A 6,000-nucleotide genomic window follows, 5' to 3' on the forward strand; every position below is an offset into this window, starting at 1 on the left:
ACCAGATAAAGAGACCTCAGGAGATTGGCTCCCATCAGCTGATGTTAGTCCCTTTAGATATCTTTCCAGTAACATGTTTGGAAGATCTCATTGTATCTGCATTCTTCCTTAGCATATACATCAAAATAGATGATGTTAGATCTCAAAAAAAAATCTTAACAGATTTCAGTCCCAAAGATCTAGATATATGAAACACTAAAATCTGTGTTACTGATACTGAAGCTAACATTCATGAGTTTATTATGTTCCCTAGCCATCACCATATACCTGTTTAACGGATATTCTGCTGACTATAATTTCCAAGGCCTGCATAATAGCTTCCAGCTGTGGCACATTCCCATAAATGTTTTTTCAGAATAAAGGACAATCTTTTGGTTGAATTAGTGAGGTGTCTCAGTAGACAGGTATAACATGGCAGTACTTTGTTATCTGTGATAGTGATGTTGCACAAAAGATGTTGCAAGAGATTCCAGTGACTTTATCTTTTCCCCTTTCTTGAATAAGAATCATGTTATTGTTGCATATACATGTAAAACCTTGCAACTGGTATTTGTCTGAAAGATTTTGGTGCAGTGTTTCAGGAAGCGTGGTTTGCGGTGAAGTGTGGGTTGCAACTGCCTTGGGGTTCTGCTCAGCTTCTGCCACGTTGCATTTCCATCATGAAGAGGAAATTAATAAACTTTCTCTCTCAGCTTACACCACTGCAAATTGGAGACAGCCCACAGAGAGATCTACATGTTCAGATTAAAGGCTATGAAGGGGTATTGACATTTTTTAACTTTGTGTGGCTAGTGAGGAAGGTACTTTGTCTGGGCTAAGCTAGACCAAGCTACATTCCTGTTCTCAGTCACCTTGGGAGACCCTTTCTTTCCCAGTTGACTGAAGTCAGATACTGAGAAAATGATTGGCCTTTTCTCAAAGTGAGATGCCTTGGACTGTCTAACTGTAGGTTCCTGCATATTCTGCAAGGACTATTGCCTAAACAGAAACAAGTATGTTTGGAAAAAACACCTGGTCCCCAAATATATGGGGAAACATAGAACATTGGAAAGCATGTGAATCTTGTATTTATCTTAGATATCAACTTTACTGAAGATTTTGGGACTTTTTTCCATACTTTTCTTTCATTTAGACAAAAAAGAGCAAAATCTGGATCCCACTGCAATAAAAGGCAACTTTCTCCTTTATGTTAATGGAGCCACGCTGTTACCTCCAGTGATCTTTTTCTTTTGGAAATGTGATGGTATATCTTCTGAAACATAAGCTCATCTTTTGACAGCGTATAATTTTATCCAGAAAGTTTCCTAATAGTTTTGATATTAAAAAAAATTTTACAATTCCATTTCCTAAGTGATGAAAAATCTTTATCTTAACCATAGTTATTCAGGATAATATATAAGAACAATTCTAATGCTGGCTCAAAAGCATTATTTACACTCTGTAAAACAGCAGAACTGGTTTTTTAACTCTTTTTAAAGGGAAGAACATATGTGAGGGAGAAGAGAGAAAAATTTTCAGAAAGTTTACAGGGTAGACATTGGAAGAACATGGAGGGACATTTTTACTTTTAAACTGAAAACATTTTTCATAGTTTGTCATTTGAGAGGTGGGTACAAGTTGCGCAGTGCTCTGTGGCATTCCTTGAGGGGTGAAGACAGAAGGAAAATTACCTAGTTTTCACCAGTACTTGTAAGATTTCAGTGGTGAGACTGGAATGAAAAAGAATATCTGCCAATGGCTGCGTTAATTTGCTCATATGTCAGGAGAGACAAATTCAAATAAATTAATAAAAAAAGGAAAGAAAATATTTAATTACGGTATTTAATTATGGCAGGAAAATCCAACACAAATTACATAGCAAAGATCAGTGGAAACTGCTGAAAAGAATGACTGTTGTTTGTCATAAAAGCACAAACTAGACTGGATGCTGAACAAGGTCTGCAATGTAGCGTTACTGCAGAGGTAACTGGCAGAGCATCTCATCGATGGGAGATGAGACTGGACTGCATGGGAGATTGCTAGTGGCTTACAATTACTTTCCCCTTCTCTTACACATTGATTTAATTCTAGCTTAACTTGCCAGTAGCCATAGTTGTATGACAGTGCTATATGGCTGCCATAGCACAATTTACCATGCTTTCGTATTCTAGCTGAGATGAAAGACCCAGTTCCAATATGAGCACAATGCAAATGCCATGGGGATTTTCTCTCTGGCAAATGCAGACACCTGCACTGTGAGTAGTCTCATTCTAATGTAGAGATCTCTATGTTTTGTGTTTCCACTGATCATAAGGCGCATTCATGGAAGGTACGTTGACTAGCTCAGATATGGAAGTCTGCACTGTGGACATCTGTAGTAAAATTGTGTGTGGGCAAATCTACCCCATATGTTTCAGTTGGGGACAACAGAGGGAGGGCTAAGTGGAGGACCCTCTCGAGGAGCCAACTGCTAAAACTAACCTACCATCACAGACAGAAAACTGATCCTGTGTTCTTACTGAAGGGAGGGCTTTTAGTTTGACAAAGTCTGCCAAATTAAAAAGCAAGCATAGGCAAAAGATGGGTCATGACAGGAACAAGAAAAATCAGTTATTGCTTGTACTACACTGAACACATTTCTGAGTGATGCTTCAGAGGGGCATCATTAAGCCCAAATTAGCTACAGTGCTGAGATGGCATTTGCGTAACAGGATGATGCTCTAAAACCTAGTAATTTCTTACCTGTTTATTTATCTTCCTCTTGTTTTCATAAAACTCTCTTTCTTGGCCAGCAGGTCACGCTGTTTTGACTTCTTCCAAAGCATGCTTTTAAAAATGGAGAAATCAATGTTTTCTTCAATTATTTTAAGAGAAATCTGTTTCCTGTTTCCTAACTGACTCCAAATTCATTGGTGGTGTTTAAATACAGAAACAATCAAATTGCAAATGATTGCGGGAGGTCTCTAGTCCAATCTCCTGCTCAGGGCAGATTTGACACTGAATTGAGACCACATTGTTCAGGGCTTTGTCCTGTCTGGCCTTGAAAACCTGCCAGGAAAGGGATTCTGTGACTTCTCAGGGTAACCTAATTAAATACTTAATTATCTTCAGAGATTTTTCTATTTTTGTCCTTGAGTTGAGTTGGAACCTTCTCTGTTCCAGTTTATAACCATTATCCCCCCAGTGAAAAGCTTGGCTCGTTCTAATCTCCCAGTAGGCACTGGCTGGCTTCTGTTAGGTTCTCCCTAAAACATCTCTTCCCCAGCCTGATCAAGCCCAAATCCTCCAGCTTTTCCTTACAGGATAGTTGATCCAGCTCCTGACTGTCTTGGTGGCATTCTTGCTAAATATACTTGCTAAGGTCTACCTTCATCTTGCATGTACAAGATGTATGTACATGTTTTGTACCATCTTTGGGGGTACAAAACTGGATGCAGGTTTACATATGCGGTCTAATAAGTGCCAAGTAAAGGGGAATAATCAGTTGCAGGACTCATTAATTCAGTCCACAATTCTCTTGGCCTTTTTTGCTGCCAGGGCACACTGCTGGCTTATGTTGAACATGTTGTCAAGCAAGATCTCAGTGCTTTTCAGCAGAGCTGCTATTAAAGCTGGTCAGTCTCCAGATTACACCACTGCGATGGTTAGCTCATCCCAAGTTCAGAACATTGCTTTTTTTTTTTTTTTAATTTCATGACACTCCAGCGATATAATCACATTGAATTAGACTTAGAAAAGAAACACCTCTAGTTCCTCACCCCACTCAAACAACCAGCAGAAATGCCTAGATGGAAAAGCAGAAATGGTTAGAATAGGACAACCACAGAATAAGACTATGTGACTAAAAGCAGGCAGGAACCTACCTACAATCTCTCAGGCAATCTCTCAGTTTGATTTAGCAGTTCACAATTAAAGATTTAAAGCTCAAGCCTGCAACTTTACATCCATAAACATTCTTTCTTCATAATCATACCCTAAATGAAGGAAAAGTTCTTGGGCATGAGAAGTACCAAATTCATTTTCTGTTTTGTCCATGGCACATTCTGTAAGCAACTCTTAAAACTACCTTTGATATGCTCCTATATCTCTGATATTCATAGAAACATATGGAAAATGACATTTGGAAATACATATGTATCTCAGAACTCATCCCAGAGGTGAATCTCAAAAGCATTTTTAACCTGCCAAAGAACAGAAAAACCTGGAAAAAATCATCTCAGCAGGCATAATTGAAACTAGTAAACTAACTGTGCTGAGAAAAATGCCATTGCAAATGTATAAATGTAGGTATTAGATGGAAAAAAATAAGGAATTTTATGTAGAACTAGTCATCTCAGTATGCATGTTTTTACAGCTATACTACTCTTCCTTGGCATCTTTTCATCCATTCCACTAGTCTTTGGTTCTAACTTTTGCTTTTTATCAAAATACTGTACACAATGTCTTTGGTGAGTGGTGTGTCTGAATTTTATTCATTGGTGCAATAGTGAAAATAATGTAACTTGATCTCCTATTTCTTAATCATTACACACAAGAAATAATGAATATTTGCAAAACAACAAAGAAATTATATCAATGAAATTATATCAATGAAAAATAAACAGGGGAACATTTTGACATTTGGATAAAGATATTGCATGAGGAAAACAGCAGAAGAAATAGGGGGAGGTCTTGAAATTAGAGAAGGAGAACAAAAATGTCAAATACCCCAGCTAAATTTCAGATTGCATGGTGCTTCACTACCAGGGTGCCAGTACTCTGCTGGTAAGCTGTGATTGTCACAGACACTCCTAAATAATGCAGAAAACAAACTCACACTATCCAAACGTATAGTAGAAATAACAGAATTATTCTATTTCTTCCCAAAGAGCGGTGATTAATTCTAAAAATTATGATCTAGGTTAACATGACTCAGGTTATCCAAGCCAGGTCTCTGGGTCTGTCCAAAATGCACACAAAGGAACTCTGGAATGCAGAAAGGTTCAAAGCTTGCTTTATGTTCTAGCTGTCACATTATTTTGTGCACAACACTTCTAACTCACAGGTGCCTGTAATATCACAAGACCAAAACAGAGCACAAGGTTAGTGTTCCCCAGTCTCAAGCCATGTCCCGTCTCTTTCAGTATGAGTTTCGTCCTACACCTGTGAAGTCAACTGTGATGTGGAGGAGGCCTTAAGCTGGTGATTGATGAAGTACGTATAATACTTGCATGTCTGTTCTACATCACATGACCACTGCAGGTATAACCCACAGCAGAATGAGCTGGTGAGTTGAGGAAAGCACAGGTGATGCCACCAATTGCACAAGAGGCAAAGACCAGGCTCTGCATTTCCTCTGTCTCTGAGCAGGACTAGGAGGGAGAGTATTTTCTTTTATTCTCAATCCTAAAGGATTTCTACATAACACTGTACGAGATGAAAAATTAAAAATTGTCTTCTGTAGCTGTGAACATAGACATGTGGACTTCTTCTGTGATAATTGCCACTGAAGAAATGTATCAACCTCCTTTGATTCATTATTAAAGATAATTTACATCAATGAAGAAATGATTGGGAAAATCTCTTTCAAAATTAATTTATTCCTGCATCTTCTCTATGAACATCTTAATAATGCTTGAACATTTTGATAATGCTTCATCTTTTCTGCCTTTAAAGTGAAGATCTAAGGTAGGTAACTTATGATCAACTTCTATGAATAATAAAAAAAGGCAAAAAAAGAATTTATGTGGACTTCTTGTAACCTTTTATTTTATTCACTTGCATAATTTATTTAATGGTATTTTATCAGACTTACTGTTTGCTTCACATGCTTCTGATGCATGACATCTGGAAAATACTTCTTTATCTCTTTGTGACTTGGATATTTTCCAAAGTGTTAATTAAAACTGTCAATTTTTACATCACATTTTAACCACTAATCATTATAGTAATTCCTGTTGATTTCCTTGGATATATTTTCCATTGTGTAATATCGACTTGAATAATTTCCCCCGTGTTTGCCTGAGCTATACTTTCTGTGAC

The sequence above is a fragment of the Cariama cristata genome, unplaced genomic scaffold, assembly GCF_000690535.1.
Source record: "Cariama cristata isolate BGI_N322 unplaced genomic scaffold, ASM69053v1 scaffold7464, whole genome shotgun sequence".
Lineage (NCBI taxonomy): Eukaryota > Metazoa > Chordata > Aves > Cariamiformes > Cariamidae > Cariama > Cariama cristata.